This window comes from Oncorhynchus mykiss, chromosome 15 (genome assembly GCF_057628025.1).
Source record: "Oncorhynchus mykiss isolate SJ-2025 chromosome 15, ASM5762802v1, whole genome shotgun sequence".
Lineage (NCBI taxonomy): Eukaryota > Metazoa > Chordata > Actinopteri > Salmoniformes > Salmonidae > Oncorhynchus > Oncorhynchus mykiss.
In genome coordinates, this window is record NC_143036.1 from 64,403,883 (window position 1) to 64,427,107 (window position 23,225).

The window sequence follows — 23,225 nt, forward strand, 5'->3', positions numbered from 1 at the left end:
CAGTTGTGCTACAATATGAAGAAAAACTAAATATCGTTTTAGACTAGAGGAAACATAGATGTTCTTAGAAGTCTTGAAGTTTACAATGAGTCCTACAGCATACTAAGTATTTGGATAAATGCTAATTTTTGAGTTAATCCCTTACTGTAATGCAAACACTAAATATTACAGGGAGATGGTAAACACAAAGCCCTGCAGCTCTCTCTACTATTGTTATTTCCTCATGAGCTTGTTTTGAGCTTCTTGTTCTTTACTGTTTTATTTGTCTCACATACGAAGCCTGAAAGGGAAATATATCCAGTTTAAATTATAAATCCTTTGTAATTGAAAAAACAAGAGCTTTTATGTTCATATACCTGAGCCTCTGAGCCTTCCACCTTCAGAACTGAATAAACCATAGAAAACACATGGACAATCAAGATGGTTTACAGCAAAAAGGGATACAAAAACAACACCCATAACTTGTGGTGATTAGTATCTGCAACCATAAATTATAATAGAGATATCCAAGGAAAAAAACTTCACAAAAAGGCTCTAGAGCTATACTTTGGTATGTCGCAGTGTTTAGTGTATTATTAGCCTGGGACGTGGCACGACATCCAAAACAAAGCAAGCCAGAGAACACTTACTACACAGAGAGTTAATAATGATGCTGCCAACTCAAAGACACCAGTTCCACTATCCCACAACACAAACATTCCCCCTACGCTCCTTCTGCCATCACTAATTGTCCATATCTGTCTAGGCTACAGTTGGACTCATCTGATTGAGTCTCGGCCCATTCATACTCCACAGCCTCCCAGCATTGCTAATCCCTGCCTGCCTCTCACAGTTCTGAAATCTCCCTCCTCATCTCAGCTCCAATAGCTTCACATGCCACAACTCTCCTGGTCACCCAACTACCACCACACATCCAAGTGTGCACCTTGCTCCGGTTAGAAGTACTTACTTTGAACTGGAGGTCTGGTGGTTGTTCCAACGCTTTGCAATAGTTTGTGAACTCTCCTCTCATCTGCTCCTCACCCCTGCTGTCAGTCACTCTCTAATTCTCTCTCTCTACCTCCCTCTCTTTCTTTCACTTACTCTCTCACTCTTGTCTCTCCACTAAGCTGTTTTCTCTCTCTCTCTACCTCCCTCTCTTTCTTTCACTTACTCTCTCACTCTTGTCTCTCCACAAAGCTGTTTTCTCTCTCTCTCTCTCTCTCTCTCTCTCTCTCTCTCTCTCTCTCTCTCTCTCTCTCTCTCTCTCTCTCTCTCTCTCTCTCCCCCCCTCTCTCTCTCCCTCTCTCTCTCCCTCTCTCTCTCCTTCTCTCTCTCCCTCTCTCTCTCCCTCTCATTTCTGTTGCTGAGAGAGGAGGGCGTTCTTAAAAGCTTGGTTTCCTGACTCGTGATCAGGATCTCATTGCCACAAGGTCACTCCAGGGACGGCCCGCTTGGCAGGGGAGCAGCACTCAGAGAGAGAGAGAGAGAAGAGAGAAAGAGGGGGTAGAGAGGGAGGCAGGAGGGAGGAGAGGGACCACTTAGAGCCAGAACTGGAGCTATGGAGTCACACTGGGGACAGAGATAAAGCGAGAGAGAGAGAGAGAGAGAGGGGTTGGGTTGAGTTGGGTTGAGTTGGGTTGGGTTGGGGTGGGGTGGGGTGGGGTTAGCTACAGATGGGCTCTGACAGGATAGCCCCAATCATCTAATATACAGTAGTTATATAAACAACATAAAGAACAACATGGACAACAGCATGGAGAACAGTACCAATACAGGAAAAAAATACATTTCAATATTTAACGTCGCATAAAATGTATTTCAAATACACTAACGGTTAAAAGTTTGGACACACCTACTCATTCAAGTTTTTTTTATTTTAAATTTGACTATTTTCTACATTGTAGAATAATAGTGAAGACATCAACACTATGAAATAACACATATGGAATCATGTAGTAACCAAAAAAGTGTTCAACAAATCAAAATATATTTTATATTTGAGATTATTATAATAGCCTTGATGACACAGCTTTGCACACTCTCTCAACCAGCTTCATGAGGCAGTCACCTGGAATGAATTTCATTTAACAGGTGTGCCTTCTTAAAAGTTCATTTGTAGAATGTCTTTCCTTCTTAATGCATTTGAGCCAATCAGTTGTGTTGTGACAAGGTAGGGGTGGTATCTTTTGATCGGTAGTGTACATGTACATACATTTGCATCTTTGCTCAAATGCATGTAATGACTGACAATATTCCAGAAATGAATGACAGTGACACCTAGTCTACAGGGTGGTCAAAGTGGTTCCTATGTCAGCTTCTTAAATCACTGATTATGTATTGATCAATGGTGATAATTATTTTTGGTCCACTAAGCCCAAAATTGTTATGGTAAGTAATGTACGTTTGATTTCACCTAAATTTAACATTCTGTCATAAAGAGCACGTTCAACTTTATAAAATGTTCCCATCTCAAAAGAAAAAATGTATTACTGTAGTAAGAGCCTCTCTTCAGCTCAATTAAATAATGACAAAAAATATATATTTTTATATTATATTTATATTTATATTTTTTTGTATTTGAGTTATCGGTTTAAATAAAAACGATTCTTCGTACAACTCCACAATATGTCAAAATGTTGGTGTAAGTCTTGTGCTTCCAATGAGTGGTATTATATGGATATACAGTGGATGGTTAGCTGGGTTATGGTGTGTTTGTATCCAAGTGGGGAGTGGGAATTTACCACATTTGGGGAAAATCCACTTGAACGGCCCTCAAACTGGTAATTACTAGCCACAAATCCCTTTGTGACAGGGGGAAAGGAAGCTTGTTGACTGCAGCAAGGAGAGGAAATTGAATGCCCCCCCCCAATAAAAAATAAATAAAAATATTTTTTATAAATTTCTAGCCTGTCTATCTATTGGTAACAGGATTGATTTGTTATGTTCAACTCACTCAGTTTTTTTTTACCAGAAAGCACCAGAAAATGGCCAAAAAGAGTAGAACCAGCTCACCTGCTTTTACACTATGATTTGACCCATACCTTTTAAAAAGAAATAGTTTCTTAAAACAATTCAGTTCATGTAACAATGTTGACCTTAAAATGAGGGACAGGTGTAAATGAATCACTAATCACTTGAAATAAATACAAATCTTCAGAAATAACTTTTTGTCAAAGCAACGAAATAACTACGGCTTTACAATGATGGTGAAAACTATTTTGTATTTTGTGGGGTTCGTGGGCTAAAATCTTCCTAGAAGTCGCAGAGGGTCCACGGAGAGACATGTCAAAATTCAGAATTTTGTCACTTTAGCCTTTATTGAAAATCATTGAAATATTTCCCGATGTATTTAACCTATATTGTGATATAGACTTTACATACATACATATACATATCATGCATTTCAACTGTGTTAAATAAAATACAAATTATAAATTATTTGGCCAATTTTTTATATTTAATGTATCCTTAAAAGGTATATAAAAATATATTTTAGATGTATTTTTATTTCGATATGAGTATAGTCAAAATACTATTGAGTAATAGGAGTTTGGATCAGTTAGACTTTAACTGGTATCATTCTCAAGCAACAGCACTGTACTTCTGTCGACTACAACTGCGTTCGACAAAGTAACTTTCTGAAAACTCTCCCTCTTCTCGATTAATTTCAGTTCTAATTTGCTGTGGGATCCTCTTAATGGTGGTACTTTAACAAGTTGTAGGAGGATAATCACGTCCGCTGCAGAGCAGATGGCTGCAGATGACCTTATAGGAAGCGTCGCCCCCTGTTGCAGCTGGTTCCGACCGGTTTCGACAGATTACAGCACACTGAATCAATAACGTGTCATTAACGCTGGATATTCCACAGCCCATGCACAATACTGACGTCAGACTAACACTGCCTATACAGACAGGCATGCGGGCACAAATACACACACACACACACACACACACACACACACACACACACACACACACACACACACACACACACACACACACACACACACACACACACACACACACACACACACACACACACACATTTGAGCACACACACAAGAGCCTTGTGTTTCATAACAGGAGCTTGAGCCTAGACATACTATTAAACAGGCCTTTGATGCAGGTTTCGAAGTATTTATCAGAATGTTTGTTGACTGTCTGTTTTATCAATCCACGTTCTCATTTGAAATCAAATATCTGCTTGAAAAGATCTAATCTCTTTATGGAATGTATTTAGATTGCTGGAAAGTGCCTTTCTCTACCGCATTAGACAAAGGGAAAGGACTGAGTATTGTCCAATCTATAGAGGAGGACCCCCCCTGTGTTGCTGGTAGAGGAAGAGGAAGCTATGCACTGCATTATATGCTTAAAATACCAATTTGAAGCATCAGCTCACATGCAGCCTCTTCTATCGGTGTCACACTATAGTTAAAGTAACTCATTAATTTGAGACATTCATCAGGAGAACATCATCAGTGGTCATTCGCCAGTATGAGTCATGGTCCCAGGTGGTGATATGCCACTCCACCATCCCCTTCCTTCCTTCTCATATTCTTCTCATCAATAATGAACTCACTCCATTGCTCCCCTCCCCTAAGTGTGTTATATGTCCCATTATGTCCCTCTTGAGCTCTTTTAATGGTGCCATTTTCATCAACTTATTGAATGAGAAATGAGACACGATGAATTCGAGACGCGGTGAAAAAGGTCTCGGTCAACACCAGACGTTTTATTCTATTCATTCAATCCAGAACAACTGTGGATTCACCATTATCACAGGACACCGCTCTCAAAAACACAATTCACAAGCAGAGGACGTTGAAAATTGCTCTCTCCGGCAGGTCCAGTTCCCACCTCATTGTTTTTCATCAGTTTAAACTGGTTGTTGGCCCTATGAACCTGGCAGAGTATAAGGGCTTTTTGTACCATTAAGTTAGCCCCATCCCATCCCTGTGTCACGACTTCCGCCGAAGTTGGCTCCCCTGCCTGTTCGGGCAGTGCTCGGCGGTCGTCGTCACCGGCCTACTAGCCGCCACCGATCCCTTTTTCGTTTTCTGTTTGTTTTGTCTTATTAGTTGCACCTGTGTCTATTTGTGATGGGTTTCCTTATTTAAAGCTAGTATACCCACCCTTGTTTTGTGCGGGATTATTCTTGTGTTACGTGTGTGTGGTATTAGGTGTGTTCGTGCTCTGGACCTGGTACCCTGTGTTTTGGGTAGGTCCATATTTTTCCGCTCCCTGTGTTGTGGGCATTACTTTTGGTGCCGTATTAAAGTGCACATTTTCCTGTGGAACTCTCAGCTCTCTGCGCCTGATTCTTCCTCACACACCTAGTCCCGCGTGACACCCTGTTTCTACCATTAGGTTAGCCCCATCCCACCACATCCCTGTTTCTACCATTAGGTTAGCCCCATCCCACCCCATCCCTGTTTCTACCATTAGGTTAGCCCCATCCCACCCCATCCCTGTTTCTACCATTGGGTTAGCCCCATCCCACCCCATCCCTGTTTCTACCATTAGGTTAGCCCCATCCCACCCCATCCCTGTTTCTACCATTGGGTTAGCCCCATCCCACCCCATCCCTGTTTCTACCATTAGGTTAGCCCCATCCCACCCCATCCCTGTTTCTACCATTAGGTTAGCACCATCCCACCCCATCCCTGTTTCTACCATTAGGTTAGCCCCATCCCACCCCATCCCTGTTTCTACCATTGGGTTAGCCCCATCCCACCCCATCCCTGTTCCTACCATTAGGTTAGCCCCATCCCACCACATCCCTGTTTCTACCATTGGGTTAGCCCCATCCCACCCCATCCCTGTTCCTACCATTAGGTTAGCCCCATCCCACCCCATCCCTGTTTCTACCATTGGGTTAGCCCCATCCAATATCCGTTTTTACCATTGGGTTAGCCCCATCCCATCCCTGTTTCTACCATTAGGTTAGCCCCATCCCAACCCTGTTTCTACCATTGGGTTAGCCCCATCCCATCTCTGTTTCTACCATTAGGTTAGCCCCATCCCATATCTGTTTTTAACATTAGGTTAGCCCCATCCCATCCCTGTTTCTACCATTGGGTTAGCCCCATCCCATCCCTGTTTCTACCATTGGGTTAGCCCCATCCCATCCCTGTTTCTACCATTGGGTTAGCCCCATCCCATCCATGTTTCTACCATTGGGTTAGCCCCATCCCACCCCATCCCTGTTTTTACCATTGGGTTAGCCCCATCCCATCCCTGTTTCTACCATTGGGTTAGCCCCATCCCACCCCATCCCTGTTTTTAACACTAGGTTAGCCTCATCGCATATCATCTGTTTTTACCATTGGGTTAGCCACATCCCACATCTGTTTTTACCATTAGGTTAGCCCCATCCCACCCCATCCCTGTTTCTACCATTAGGTTAGCCCCATCCCAACCTTGTTTCTACCATTGGGTTAGCCCCATCCCATCTCTGTTTCTACCATTAGGTTAGCCCCATCCCACCCCATCCCTGTTTCTACCAATATGTTAGCCCCACAACATCCCTGTTTCTACCATTGGGTTAGCCCCATCACATCCCTGTTTCTACCATTAGGTTAGCCCCATCCCTGTTTCTACCATTAGGTTAGCCCCATCCCACCCCATCCCTGTTTCTACCATTAGGTTAGCCCCATCCCACCCCATCCCTGTTTTTACCATTGGGTTAGCCCCATCCCACCACATCCCTGTTTCTACCATTAGGTTAGCCCCATCCCACCCCATCCCTGTTTCTACCATTAGGTTAGCCCCATCCCACCCCATCCCTGTTTCTACCATTAGGTTAGCCCCATCCCATCCCTGTTTCTACCATTGGGTTAGCCCCATCCCATCCCTGTTTCTACCATTGGGTTAGCCCCATCCCATCCATGTTTCTACCATTGGGTTAGCCCCATCCCACCCCATCCCTGTTTCTACCATTGGGTTAGCCCCATCCCACCACATCCCTGTTTTTAACATTAGGTTAGCCCCATACCATATCATCTGTTTTTACCATTGGGTTAGCCCCATCCCATCCCTGTTTTTACCATTGGGTTAGCCCCATCCCACCCCATCCCTGTTTTTAACATTAGGTTAGCCCCATCCCATATCATCTGTTTTTACCATTGGGTTAGCCCCATCCCATCCCTGTTTCTACCATTGGGTTAGCCCCATCCCACCCCATCCCTGTTTTTAACATTAGGTTAGCCTCATCGCATATCATCTGTTTTTACCATTGGGTTAGCCACATCCCACATCTGTTTTTACCATTAGTTTAGCCCCATCCCACCCCATCCCTGTTTCTACCATTAGGTTAGCCCCATCCCAACCTTGTTTCTACCATTGGGTTAGCCCCATCCCATCTCTGTTTCTACCATTAGGTTATCCCCATCCCACCCCATCCCTGTTTCTACCATTAGGTTAGCCCCATCCCACCCCATCCCTGTTTCTACCATTAGGTTAGCCCCATCCCACCCCATCCCTGTTTCTACCATTAGGTTAGCCCCATCCCACCCCATCCCTGTTTTTACCATTGGGTTAGCCCCATCCCACCCCATCCCTGTTTTTAACATTAGGTTAGCCCCATCCCATATCATCTGTTTTTACCATTGGGTTAGCCCCATCCCATCCCTGTTTCTACCATTGGGTTAGCCCCATCCCACCCCATCCCTGTTTTTAACATTAGGTTAGCCTCATCGCATATCATCTGTTTTTACCATTGGGTTAGCCACATCCCACATCTGTTTTTACCATTAGTTTAGCCCTATCCCACCCCATCCCTGTTTCTACCATTAGGTTAGCCCCATCCCAACCTTGTTTCTACCATTGGGTTAGCCCCATCCCATCTCTGTTTCTACCATTAGGTTATCCCCATCCCACCCCATCCCTGTTTCTACCATTAGGTTAGCCCCATCCCACCCCATCCCTGTTTCTACCATTAGGTTAGCCCCATCCCACCCCATCCCTGTTTCTACCATTAGGTTAGCCCCATCCCACCCCATCCCTGTTTCTACCATTGGGTTAGCCCCATCCCATCCATGTTTCTACCATTAGGTTAGCCCCATCCCACCCCATCCCTCTTTCTACCATTAGGTTAGCCCCATCCCACCCCATCCCTGTTTCTACCATTAGGTTAGCCCCATCCCACCCCATCCCTGTTTTTACCATTGGGTTAGCCCCATCCCACCCCATCCCTGTTTCTACCATTGGGTTAGCCCCATCCCACCACATCCCTGTTTTTAACATTAGGTTAGCCCCATACCATATCATCTGTTTTTACCATTGGGTTAGCCCCATCCCATCCCTGTTTTTACCATTGGGTTAGCCCCATCCCACCCCATCCCTGTTTTTAACATTAGGTTAGCCCCATCCCATATCATCTGTTTTTACCATTGGGTTAGCCCCATCCCATCCCTGTTTCTACCATTGGGTTAGCCCCATCCCACCCCATCCCTGTTTTTAACATTAGGTTAGCCTCATCGCATATCATCTGTTTTTACCATTGGGTTAGCCACATCCCACATCTGTTTTTACCATTAGTTTAGCCCCATCCCACCCCATCCCTGTTTCTACCATTAGGTTAGCCCCATCCCAACCTTGTTTCTACCATTGGGTTAGCCCCATCCCATCTCTGTTTCTACCATTAGGTTAGCCCCATCCCACCCCATCCCTGTTTCTACCAATATGTTAGCCCCACAACATCCCTGTTTCTACCATTGTGTTAGCCCCATCACATCCCTGTTTCTACCATTAGGTTAGCCCCATCCCTGTTTCTACCATTAGGTTAGCCCCATCCCACCCCATCCCTGTTTCTACCATTAGGTTAGCCCCATCCCACCCCATCCCAGTTTTTACCATTGGGTTAGCCCCATCCCACCACATCCCTGTTTCTACCATTAGGTTAGCCCCATCCCACCCCATCCCTTTTTCTACCATTAGGTTAGCCCCATCCCACCCCATCCCTGTTTCTACCATTAGGTTAGCCCCATCCCACCCCATCCCTGTTTCTACCATTAGGTTAGCCCCATCCCACCCCATCCCTGTTTCTACTATTAGGTTAGCCCCATCCCACCCCATCCCTGTTTCTACCATTAGGTTATCCCCATCCCACCCCATCCCTGTTTCTACCATTAGGTTAGCCCCATCCCACCCCATCCCTGTTTCTACCATTAGGTTAGCCCCATCCCACCCCATCCCTGTTTCTACCATTAGGTTAGCCCCATCCCACCCCATCCCTGTTTCTACCATTGGGTTAGCCCCATCCCATCCATGTTTCTACCATTAGGTTAGCCCCATCCCACCCCATCCCTCTTTCTACCATTAGGTTAGCCCCATCCCACCCCATCCCTGTTTCTACCATTAGGTTAGCCCCATCCCACCCCATCCCTGTTTTTACCATTGGGTTAGCCCCATCCCACCCCATCCCTGTTTCTACCATTGGGTTAGCCCCATCCCACCACATCCCTGTTTTTAACATTAGGTTAGCCCCATACCATATCATCTGTTTTTACCATTGGGTTAGCCCCATCCCATCCCTGTTTTTACCATTGGGTTAGCCCCATCCCACCCCATCCCTGTTTTTAACATTAGGTTAGCCCCATCCCATATCATCTGTTTTTACCATTGGGTTAGCCCCATCCCATCCCTGTTTCTACCATTGGGTTAGCCCCATCCCACCCCATCCCTGTTTTTAACATTAGGTTAGCCTCATCGCATATCATCTGTTTTTACCATTGGGTTAGCCACATCCCACATCTGTTTTTACCATTAGTTTAGCCCCATCCCACCCCATCCCTGTTTCTACCATTAGGTTAGCCCCATCCCAACCTTGTTTCTACCATTGGGTTAGCCCCATCCCATCTCTGTTTCTACCATTAGGTTAGCCCCATCCCACCCCATCCCTGTTTCTACCAATATGTTAGCCCCACAACATCCCTGTTTCTACCATTGTGTTAGCCCCATCACATCCCTGTTTCTACCATTAGGTTAGCCCCATCCCTGTTTCTACCATTAGGTTAGCCCCATCCCACCCCATCCCTGTTTCTACCATTAGGTTAGCCCCATCCCACCCCATCCCTGTTTTTACCATTGGGTTAGCCCCATCCCAACACATCCCTGTTTCTACCATTAGGTTAGCCCCATCCCACCCCATCCCTGTTTCTACCATTAGGTTAGCCCCATCCCACCCCATCCCTGTTTCTACCATTAGGTTAGCCCCATCCCACCCCATCCCTGTTTCTACCATTAGGTTAGCCCCATCCCACCCCATCCCTGTTTCTACTATTAGGTTAGCCCCATCCCACCCCATCCCTGTTTCTACCATTAGGTTATCCCCATCCCACCCCATCCCTGTTTCTACCATTAGGTTAGCCCCATCCCACCCCATCCCTGTTTCTACCATTAGGTTAGCCCCATCCCACCCCATCCCTGTTTCTACCATTAGGTTAGCCCCATCCCACCCCATCCCTGTTTCTACCATTGGGTTAGCCCCATCCCATCCATGTTTCTACCATTAGGTTAGCCCCATCCCACCCCATCCCTCTTTCTACCATTAGGTTAGCCCCATCCCACCCCATCCCTGTTTCTACCATTAGGTTAGCCCCATCCCACCCCATCCCTGTTTTTACCATTGGGTTAGCCCCATCCCACCACATCCCTGTTTTTAACATTAGGTTAGCCCCATACCATATCATCTGTTTTTACCATTGGGTTAGCCCCATCCCATCCCTGTTTTTACCATTGGGTTAGCCCCATCCCACCCCATCCCTGTTTTTAACATTAGGTTAGCCCCATCCCATCCATGTTTCTACCATTAGGTTAGCCCCATCCCACCCCATCCCTGTTTCTACCATTAGGTTAGCCCCATCCCACCCCATCCCTGTTTCTACTATTAGGTTAGCCCCATCCCACCCCATCCCTGTTTCTACCATTAGGTTATCCCCATCCCACCCCATCCCTGTTTCTACCATTAGGTTAGCCCCATCCCACCCCATCCCTGTCTCTACCATTAGGTTAGCCCCATCCCACCCCATCCCTGTTTCTACCATTAGGTTAGCCCCATCCCACCCCATCCCTGTTTCTACCATTGGGTTAGCCCCATCCCATCCATGTTTCTACCATTAGGTTAGCCCCATCCCACCCCATCCCTCTTTCTACCATTAGGTTAGCCCCATCCCACCCCATCCCTGTTTCTACCATTAGGTTAGCCCCATCCCACCCCATCCCTGTTTTTACCATTGGGTTAGCCCCATCCCACCCCATCCCTGTTTCTACCATTGGGTTAGCCCCATCCCACCACATCCCTGTTTTTAACATTAGGTTAGCCCCATACCATATCATCTGTTTTTACCATTGGGTTAGCCCCATCCCATCCCTGTTTCTACCATTGGGTTAGCCCCATCCCACCCCATCCCTGTTTTTAACATTAGGTTAGCCCCATCCCATATCATCTGTTTTTACCATTGGGTTAGCCACATCCCATAGCTGTTTTTACCATTGGGTTAGCCCCATCCCATATATGTTTTTACCATTGGGTTAGCCCCATCCCACATCTGTTTCTACCATTAGGTTAGCCCCATCCCACCCCATCCCTGTTTCTACCATCAGGTTAGCCCCATCCCATATCTGTTTCTACCAATAGGTTAGCCCCATCCCACCCCATCCCTGTTTTTACCATTGGATTAGCCCCATCCCACATCTGTTTTTACCATTAGGTTAGCCCCATCCCACCCCATCCCTGTTTCTACCATTAGGTTAGCCCCATCCCACCCCATCCCTGTTTCTACCATTAGGTTAGCCCCATCCCATATCTGTTTCTACCAATAGGTTAGCCCCATCCCACCCCATCCCTGTTTCTACCATTAGGTTAGCCCCATCCCACCCCATCCCTGTTTCTACCATTAGGTTAGCCCCATCCCACCCCATCCCTGTTTTTACCATTGGGTTAGCCCCATCCCACCACATCCCTGTTTCTACCATTAGGTTAGCCCCATCCCACCCCATCCCTGTTTCTACCATTAGGTTAGCCCCATCCCACCCCATCCCTGTTTCTACCATTAGGTTAGCCCCATCCCACCCCATCCCTGTTTCTACCATTAGGTTAGCCCCATCCCACCCCATCCCTGTTTCTACTATTAGGTTAGCCCCATCCCACCCCATCCCTGTTTCTACCATTAGGTTATCCCCATCCCACCCCATCCCTGTTTCTACCATTAGGTTAGCCCCATCCCACCCCATCCCTGTTTCTACCATTAGGTTAGCCCCATCCCACCCCATCCCTGTTTCTACCATTAGGTTAGCCCCATCCCACCCCATCCCTGTTTCTACCATTGGGTTAGCCCCATCCCATCCATGTTTCTACCATTAGGTTAGCCCCATCCCACCCCATCCCTCTTTCTACCATTAGGTTAGCCCCATCCCACCCCATCCCTGTTTCTACCATTAGGTTAGCCCCATCCCACCCCATCCCTGTTTTTACCATTGGGTTAGCCCCATCCCACCCCATCCCTGTTTCTACCATTGGGTTAGCCCCATCCCACCACATCCCTGTTTTTAACATTAGGTTAGCCCCATACCATATCATCTGTTTTTACCATTGGGTTAGCCACATCCCATATCTGTTTTTACCATTGGGTTAGCCCCATCCCATCCCTGTTTCTACCATTGGGTTAGCCCCATCCCACCACATCCCTGTTTTTAACATTAGGTTAGCCCCATCCCATATCATCTGTTTTTACCATTGGGTTAGCCACATCCCATAGCTGTTTTTACCATTGGGTTAGCCCCATCCCATATATGTTTTTACCATTGGGTTAGCCCCATCCCACATCTGTTTTTACCATTAGGTTAGCCCCATCCCACCCCATACCTGTTTCTACCATTAGGTTAGCCCCATCCCACCCCATCCCTGTTTCTACCATCAGGTTAGCCCCATCCCATATCTGTTTCTACCAATAGGTTAGCCCCATCCCACCCCATCCCTGTTTTTACCATTGGGTTAGCCCCATCCCACATCTGTTTTTACCATTAGGTTAGCCCCATCCCATCCCTGTTTCTACCATTAGGTTAGCCCCATCCCACCCCATCCCTGTTTCTACCATTAGGTTAGCCCCATCCCATATCTGTTTCTACCAATAGGTTAGCCCCATCCCACCCCATCCCTGTTTCTACCATTAGGTTAGCCCCATCCCATATCTGTTTTTACCATTAGGTTAGCCCCATCCCACCCCATCCCTGTTTCTACCATTAGGTTAGCCCCATCCCACCCCATCCCTGTTTCTACCATTAGGTTAGCCCCATCCCATATCTGTTCCTTCCATTAGGTTAGCCCCATCCCACCCCATCCCTGTTTCTACCATTAGGTTAGCCCCATCCCATATCTGTTTTTACCATTAGGTTAGCCCCATCCCATCCCTGTTTCTACCATTAGGTTAGCCCCATCCCATATCTGTTTCTACCATTAGGTTAGCCCCATCCCACCCCATCCCTGTTTCTACCATTAGGTTAGCCCCATCCCACCCCATCCCTGTTTCTACCATTGGGTTAGCCCCATCCCATCCATGTTTCTACCATTAGGTTAGCCCCATCCCACCCCATCCCTCTTTCTACCATTAGGTTAGCCCCATCCCACCCCATCCCTGTTTCTACCATTAGGTTAGCCCCATCCCACCCCATCCCTGTTTTTACCATTGGGTTAGCCCCATCCCACCCCATCCCTGTTTCTACCATTGGGTTAGCCCCATCCCACCACATCCCTGTTTTTAACATTAGGTTAGCCCCATCCCATATCATTTGTTTTTACCATTGGGTTAGCCACATCCCATATCTGGTTTTACCATTGGGTTAGCCCCATCCCATCCCTGTTTCTACCATTGGGTTAGCCCCATCCCACCCCATCCCTGTTTTTAACATTAGGTTAGCCCCATCCCATATCATCTGTTTTTACCATTGGGTTAGCCACATCCCATAGCTGTTTTTACCATTGGGTTAGCCCCATCCCATATATGTTTTTACCATTGGGTTAGCCCCATCCCACATCTGTTTTTACCATTAGGTTAGCCCCATCCCACCCCATCCCTGTTTCTACCATTAGGTTAGCCCCATCCCACCCCATCCCTGTTTCTACCATTAGGTTAGCCCCATCCCATATCTGTTTCCACCAATAGGTTAGCCCCATCCCACCCCATCCCTGTTTCTACCATTAGGTTAGCCCCATCCCATATCTGTTTTTACCATTAGGTTAGCCCCATCCCACCCCATCCCTGTTTCTACCATTAGGTTAGCCCCATCCCACCCCATCCCTGTTTCTACCATTAGGTTAGCCCCATCCCATATCTGTTCCTACCATTAGGTTAGCCCGATCCCACCCCATCCCTGTTTCTACCATTAGGTTAGCCCCATCCCATATCTGTTTTTACCATTAGGTTAGCCCCATCCCATCCCTGTTTCTACCATTAGGTTAGCCCCATCCCATATCTGTTCCTACCATTAGGTTAGCCCCATCCCACCCCATCCCTGTTTCTACCATTAGGTTAGCCCCATCCCATATCTGTTTTTACCATTAGGTTAGCCCCATCCCATCCCTGTTTTTACCATTAGGTTAGCCCCATCTCATATCTGTTTTTACCATTAGGTTAGCCCCATCCCATATCTGTTTTTGCCATTAGTTTAGCCCCATCCCATATGTGTTTCTACCATTAGGTTAGCCCCATCCCACCCCATCCCTGTTTCTACCATTAGGTTAGCCCCATCCCACCCCATCCCTGTTTCTACCATTGGGTTAGCCCCATCCCACCCCATCCCTGTTCCTACCATTAGGTTAGCCCCATCCCACCCTATCCCTGTTTCTACCATTGGGTTAGCCCCATCCAATATCCGTTTTTACCATTGGGTTAGCCCCATCCCATCCCTGTTTCTACCATTAGGTTAGCCCCATCCCAACCCTGTTTCTACCATTGGGTTAGCCCCATCCCATCTCTGTTTCTACCATTAGGTTAGCCCCATCCCATATCTGTTTTTACCATTGGGTTAGCCCCATCCCATCCCTGTTTCTTCCATTGGGTTAGCCCCATCCCATCCCTGTTTCTACCATTGGGTTAGCCCCATCCCATCCCTGTTACTACCATTGGGTTAGCCCCATCCCATCCATGTTTCTACCATTGGGTTAGCCCCATCCCACCCCATCCCTGTTTTTACCATTGGGTTAGCCCCATCCCATCCCTGTTTCTACCATTGGGTTAGCCCCATCCCACCCCATCCCTGTTTTTAACATTAGGTTAGCCCCATCCCATATCATCTGTTTTTACCATTGGGTTAGCCACATCCCATAGCTGTTTTTACCATTGTGTTAGCCCCATCCCATATATGTTTTTACCATTGGGTTAGCCCCATCCCACATCTGTTTTTACCATTAGGTTAGCCCCATCCCACCCCATCCCTGTTTCTACCATTAGGTTAGCCCCATCCCACCCCATCCCTGTTTCTACCATTAGGTTAGCCCCATCCCACCCCATCCCTGTTTCTACAATTAGGTTAGCCCCATCCCATATCTGTTTCTACCAATAGGTTAGCCCCATCCCACCCCATCCCTGTTTCTACCATTAGGTTAGCCCCATCCCATATCTGATTTTACCATTAGGTTAGCCCCATCCCATCCCTGTTTCTACCATTAGGTTAGCCCCATCCCATATCTGTTTTTACCATTAGGTTAGCCCCATCCCATATCTGTTTTTACCATTAGGTTAGCCCCATCCCATATCTGTTTTTACCATTAGGTTAGCCCCATCCCATATCTGTTTTTACCATTAGGTTAGCCCCATCCCATATCTGTTTTTGCCATTAGTTTAGCCCCATCCCATATGTGTTTCTACCATTAGGTTAGCCCCATCCCACCCCATCCCTGTTTCTACCATTAGGTTAGCCCTATCCCACCCCATCCCTGTTTCTACCATTGGGTTAGCCCCATCCCACCCCATCCCTGTTTCTACCATTAGGTTAGCCCCATCCCACCCCATCCCTGTTTCTACCATTGGGTTAGCCCCATCCCACCCCATCCCTGTTTCTACCATTGGGTTAGCCCCATCCCACCCCATCCCTGTTTCTACCATTGGGTTAGCCCCATCCCACCCCATCCCTGTTTCTACCATTAGGTTAGCCCCATCCCACCCCATCCCTGTTTCTACCATTAGGTTAGCCCCATCCCACCCCATCCCTGTTTCTACCATTAGGTTAACCCCATCCCACCCCATCCCTGTTTCTACCATTAGGTTAGCCCCATCCCACCCCATCCCTGTTTCTACCATTGGGTTAGCCCCATCCCACCCCATCCCTGTTTCTACCGTTAGGTTAGCCCCATCCCATATCTGTTTTTACCATTAGGTTAGCCCCATCCCACCCCATCCCTCGTATGGCATGGGGTAGTCCCTAAGGTGTGTGTGTGTGTGTGTGTGTGTATGTGTGTGTGTGTGTGTGTGTGTGTGTGTGTGTGTGTGTGTGTGTGTGTGTGTGTGTGTGTGTGTGTGTGTGTGTGTGTGTGTGTGTGTGTGAGTGTCTATCTGATGAAACCACATGAAATCCCCCGTTAACCCCGTTGTGCCGCTCCCTCTATGACATATGGAACACCTACCTACCCGAGGCCCAGAGACCCGGCTGTCATTTGCTCTGTCATCTCCCAGACACAAATACGTTGGCTGGGAGAAAATTGCTGAGCAGAGAGCAATATTGTTCGGGAAACATCACTAAAAGGGAGCATACGGCGGAAAGGGAGAATAACTTATTTGTTTTCTTTCATTCTTGCAAATGTTCCATTTCTGCTATGTGTCTGAATGGAAATTGAGATTGAACTTATTGCTGGGTTGAAAGGAGTCTAAACTCCTCTACCTTGATGGAAGGGAGAGTCCATTCTGAGTGGAGTGGAAATGACATAAATCAGCCACGCAAACAGAGCCAGGCTGACAGCTAACACTCTGGCCATTGAGGACAGGTAACTCCATGCATCTCGATCAGACTAGCACAGAGCCATGCTGACAGCTAACACTCTGGCCATTGAGGACAGGTAACTCCATGCATCTCGATCAGACTAGCACAGAGACAGGCTGACAGCTAACACTCTGGCCATTGAGGACAGGTAACTCCATGCATCTCGATCAGACTAGCACAGAGCCATGCTGACAGCTAACACTCTGGCCATTGAGGACAGGTAACTCCATGCATCTCGATCAGACTAGCACAGAGACAGGCTGACAGCTAACACTCTGGCCATTGAGGACAGGTAACTCCATGCATCTCGATCAGACTAGCACAGAGACAGGCTGACAGCTAACACTCTGGCCATTGAGGACAGGTAACTCCATGCATCTCGATCAGACTAGCACAGAGACAGGCTGACAGCTAACACTCTGGCCATTGAGGACAGGTAACTCCATGCATCTCGATCAGACTAGCACAGAGACAGGCTGGGTTGCCACTGTCTGGCAAGCTAGTCCTCTCCAGTGGCACACAGCACAGCAGAACAGCAACACACTGTGTTTAGATAGAACTATAACACATGCAAGACTCCATCTCCTCTGTCTGGATCCATAGTACACAGTGGTTCTTATCCAATTCATCTTATCAACTTTAGGTCCAACAGAGACAGCAAGAGAACAAATGGAGACAATGTCTAGACCAGTCTCTGACCGTCTGCGTGATTGAAAGTTTTGACCTAAAATGTATGGTCCAACTTCAGCATGTGGACGTCATGCCCCCCCCCCCCCCCCCCCCCCCACACCCCCATCTAATTTCTCTTACACACACACAAACAGACTGACTTCATACAAACACATTTGGAGCACCTCTGGGGCACTGGCAGAGACTGAGATCGAACAAAACCAAGAGGGGAGGGGCCTAGGGAATGGAACCCATCAATACAGGTGAAAGTGATGGCAATCTGTTGACCCAATCATTGAGGAGTTCTCAGGGGGTAACTCTGTTCTTCACTACATGTCATCGTGGAGCGTCTAAAATCTATCAGCCTGGTGATTAAATGTCAGTGTCCTTCGGTGCTCTTTGGATCCATTTATTTTTTATCTATTAAGACACTCAGAATCCGATGACATATGCTCTTCACTTCATAATTGCTTCCAGGACAATGGCCAAATGAGTATCTGGCTGACTACGTTAATCGTCAGCTACGGTGAGTTCCAAAAGTATTGGGGCAGTGACACATTTATTTTGTTGTGTCTCTGTACTCCAGCACTTTAGATTTGAAATGATACAATGACTATGATGTTAAAGTGCAGACTGTCAGCTTTAATTTGTGGGTATTTTCATCCATCTTGGATACACTGTTTAGAAATGACAACACTTTTTTGTACATAGTTCCCCCATTTTAGGGGACCAAAAGTATTGGGACAAATTCACTTATATGTAAATAGTTAAATATTTGTTCCCATATTCATAGCATGTAATGACTACATCAAGATTGCGACTCATCTGCTGTTTGTTTTGGATGTTTCAGATTATTTTGTGCCCAATAGAAATTAATGGTAAATGATGTATTGTGCCATTTTAGAGTCACTTTTATTGTAAATAAGAATGAAATATGTTTGTAAACACGTCTACATTAATATGGATGCAACCATGATTACGCATAATCCTGAATGAAACGTGAATAATGATGAGTGAGAAAGTTAGAGGCATAAATATCATACCCCCCCCCCAAAAAAAAAATGCTAACCCCCTGTTATTGTAATGGTGAGAGGTTGTCTTGGGATATGGTATTTGTGGGTCTTTAACTTTCTCACTCATCATTACTTTGGAGCACACTGTATGTGATTTGAGAGTCTGTTGGCTAGCAACCAGGCTGAATGTGTCACAGGACCCACTCCAATCCTGAAAAACCGCACACAATCTGACAGGTTGGCAAACATGTCAAAGACGAGGCCACTCAGTTCCATGTTGTTGGATGTTTCACTGTCTGGAAAACAAATAGGTTCACGATACAGTCTTTTCTTATCGGGATCAAGTCCTCTCCAACGCAGTTTAAAATCCAACATTTTTTTATGGCCCTTATTAATTCAAAATGAAGTAATGAAAGAAATTCTATTATGCCAATTTAATTTCAAAAGATTCTCAGCTGCATAAAAAAATCATGAGCTCTCGGCTGAGCATTAATATTTATGCGTCTGTGCCACTGCTTACAAAAGTAAAGAGGGTTTTTCCAACCCACCCAAGACAACCCTTATCAGCATGATGTTTCCCTATAATGAAAACCTTCACAATGCACTTTCTGAGGAACAATTCATTGTTCTATATTATGCAAAAGTCTTTCAGGTCGACGTGTACTCTTTCTTGAATATACTACAACTACTATCACAACTACTACTACTACTGCTGCCTCATTGTATCATATGAACAGGATGCCCAGTTCAAAGTGAATTTCTCCCTGTGTCAAGGGATTTTACTAGACAATGTATTACAGTCTAAACTAAATATTCCTAACTGAATGTACCTCTGATACTGATCCAACTGAAGCCTTCTCTTTTGTACCCACTCAGACAGCAGACACCATGAATCCTGGTCTAGTGCTCCCAGTGAACTGATTCCTGATGCTTCTGACAGCTCCTGATGTGCTGCCCTTCTCCCCTGTCTCGAGAACCCAGAGCCTCGAAAGCCCTGGCTGTTTCAGGTTGCAATTGGATGGAAGGAAAGTTAATTTAGCCCTGACAATTAATCTGCAGGAGCCAAACACCCTGTCTGGCTGTTGAAGTGTGACAGCGCTGGCGAAGCAGCAGCAACAGCCAGCCTGGACGGGTGCGATCTGTCTCTCAGCTCGACACTCTCACTCAGTCGCCATGCGCGTTTCCACCTACAGACACTTCAACTCAGAAATTCATGCATTTTTAATGGCTTATTTCAATGTGCAAGGATGCCACGTGTTTGTTCTTATCAATGGGTTTTCAATCATATGCGGCAGAACTATAATTCCAAATGTTTTATTTGAGGGTCAATTTTGTAAACAAAAATACATTTTGCAGTCAAACAAAGTTAAACAATCGCTTCCTGCAAGAAAAGAGGTTGTATTAATTCAATCCTCCAGATTTTCTTTGTTTTTTGTCATTCGAATACAAGTTTTACTTCAGTCTTCTGGGAACGGGAGGATGATGTACCTACACTAAAATAATGACTAGAGCTGCGAGCACCGCAGGACTGGGTGTGAGAGGGAGAGAGGAGAGAGGCAGAGAGAGAGAGTGTGAGAGATAGATGAAAAGAGAGAGGGGCAGAAAGTGAGAGAGGGGGGGGGGGGGCAGGTTGAAATCTAATTGAAATCTATACCCTGAGGTGACAAAAAACCTCTTGTTAGATATGTGATTTATATGTGTTCTATCTTCCAGACTTTTCTTGATCACACTCGAAGATTTCTCCCAAAAAAATCTCAAAATAATCTGGTGAAATATTGAAAACAACTCATATTTTGTTTGTCTGATTATGAATCCTCTGTTTAGAACAAACTTCAGACATGTTTGTGTGCTCTGATTATGAATCCTCTGTTTAGAACAAACTTCAGACATGTTTGTGTGCTCTGATTATGAATCCTCTGTTTAGAACAAACTTCAGACATGTTTGTGTGCTCTGATTATGAATCCTCTGTTTAGAACAAACTTCAGACATGTTTGTGTGCTCTGATTATGAATCCTCTGTTTAGAACAAACTTCAGACATGTTTGTGCATTATTCTGTCCTATCACAATGTCATATCTCGCTCTTTCTCTTCTTTCAAAGTACATTGTAAACGTGACAAATCCAGTGAAGAAGAAGAATTGTCCTTTTCACATGTATCTGCCTAATATGCAGTGTTGTGTTCTCGGGCTCAAGCTAGATTTAAATACATACATCTAATTACTGTGGAAGTCTGAACTGGAGCCATGTGGTAGAAATGCTTCTCTCTGTCATTCTAATAAGAAGATAATGGTTACACCTCCTACAGTGTACATTGTAACTAATGTACAGTATGCACCCTACACATCCCTATGTCATCTAGGAATGCCCTTGATTGGCCCATGTGACTACACCAGACCCTTCATAGCAACAGAGGAAGTGAGCCATTCATAAAGAATAGGGTTAAAAGTGCTCCCAGATGTCTGCTGCACGTCACACGGACACAGACAGACTGTAGCATTAAACAGTGGAGGAGGGAAACCTCTGTGTTTCTCTGAGCGAACTGTTAGTGATCTTGGCAGCAGACTGAACACTGAGATTAGTGCCAGTGAACACTGAACAGAGAGTTAAGGTGGATCAAGCCTGACTTGGGCTGTTACAGATGATGGAACCTTGGGCCCTCGGCAGCATTCCACAAGCTCTGTGTTTGATTTGGTCAGTTTTCTCTTTCTTTGTTATTTTTGTCTGTTGCCACTGGGTTTGGCTGCTTGTTCTCAGGTCTAGCCTTTTATCTTGCCTATGTAAAGTGCTGGAGAGTGAGACAGAGATGGGGCTGTGACCAGGAAATGAACCCCTCTATTCAGTATCACCTGAGGACATTGAGGAACTGTCTCTCTCCGAAACATTCATGTTGATAGCTGCTACGTGGCAGAAGATGCAGATTAGACATTAGACCCTCCTCACCCCACACTTACCCTCCTCACCCCACCCTTCCCCCTCCATTCCTGCCACAGAGGCAGACAGAACAGTGACCTGTAAACGGTGTGATACACTCCTTCTGGTTGCCTCGCTGTGCTTTATAAAGAGTATCTTTCCATGCAGTTTATATAGAGAGCAATACCCCCAAAATAAAACACTTCTGTCTCACTCCAGCTGATCACTGGACATCAGTGATAGGAGAGAGGGGCCTGCAGTGGAAATCGATTGGAAAATAAATTACCACAGGCAGCATAGACCTCGCCGGAGGCCTGAGGAGAAAGAGGATGAATCTCCATTCCTTCTAAACTCCTTTGTGGGACAAATGTAAAAAACGATTTAGAAAATAATACTAATAAAGTTATAAGAATACAAACCAAGCTAACGTTAATAATCAGATGGGGACGACATCAAGCGCTGGCGTTGTTTCTGGCTTTTTTTTCACTACTATGGCATGCTGCTTCTTCAGCAGACACTGAATTGTTTTTGAGTGGCACGGGGCATCAGGCCCTCATTTCTCCTCTCCCAGCCTCCTCTCTAAATCAATGGAGTGTATTAAACAGCTCAGTTTAGTGGGCTGGTGCCTCGCCGTTCACAGGTGCTCACTGTCAATCCAGCCAGTACAAAAGTAAATACAAATCCATAGCATTGACACACAGCAAGTGCCTCGGTAATCTGTAATCAGTCTTCCTCAACCAGCAGTTTGGGTTTGATTCAAGACCGGACTAGAGCAGATTCCTGGTAATGGATACTGTAACATCAAACCATTACAATGGAAATTAACATTATTGGTGGATTGTGTTTGCATTCAGATGTCGGAGTTTAATTTGACCTACACTACCATTCAAAAGTGTGGGGTCACTTAGAAATCTGTCACGCCCTGATCTGTTTCACCTGTCCTTGCGATTGTCTCCACCTCCTCCATGTGTCGCTTATTTACCCCAGTGTATTTATCCCTGTGTTTCCGGTCTCTCTGTGCCAGTTCGTCTTGTATGTTTCCAAGTCAACCAGCTTTTTTCCCGTTCTCCTGCTTTTTACATACTCCTTTTCCTAGTCCTCTCGGTTTTGACCCTTGCCTGTTTCTGGACTTTGTACCCGCCTGCCTGACCATTCTGCCTGCCTAGACCCAGAGCCTGTCTGCCACTCTGTACCTCCTGGACCTCCTGTAATAGTCCAACCATCTGCCTCCTGTGTCTGCATTTTGGCCTTGCTTTGTGCCTTGATAGAAATGTCCTTGTTTTTGAAAGAAAAGCAAAAAAGGTTGTCCATTAAAATAACAACAAATTGATCAGAAATACATTGTAGACATTGTTAATGTTGTAAATGACTATTGTAGCTGGAAACGGCATATTTTTTAATGGAATATCTACATAGGGTACAGAGGCCCATTATCAGCAACCATCACTCCTGTATTCCAATGGCACATTGTGTTAGCTAATCCAAGTTTATAATTTTAAAGGCTAATTTACCATTAGAAAACCCTTTTGGAATTATGTTGAGGAAACCTCTCAGCAACAAAAGAGTGATCAAATTAAGATCCTATATCTGTAGTTGTGTTATCTATAGGTACATGGATGGAGGTGGATGTATAGCATCTGGTGAGTGATGTCATCACTCAGAACACTTCTGGTAGGA

General features: G+C 45.8%; 1 protein-coding gene across 2 annotated transcripts in view; it reads right to left on the bottom strand.

The window, feature by feature from the left end:
• Positions 1–19,841, bottom strand: part of LOC110490490 (pleiotrophin-A) — a 66,181-nt gene extending 46,340 nt beyond the window's left edge. The window contains exon 1 of one of the 2 annotated variants that reach the window (XM_090200782.1): positions 19,469–19,841. The gene's annotated coding sequence lies outside the window, so the exon portion shown is untranslated. Of the gene's footprint in view, positions 1–949; positions 1,375–19,468 lie in introns of those variants that run through there. The other variant, XM_036944880.2, reaches the window with a different exon arrangement.
• Between the last annotated feature and the right edge of the window lie 3,384 nt (positions 19,842–23,225).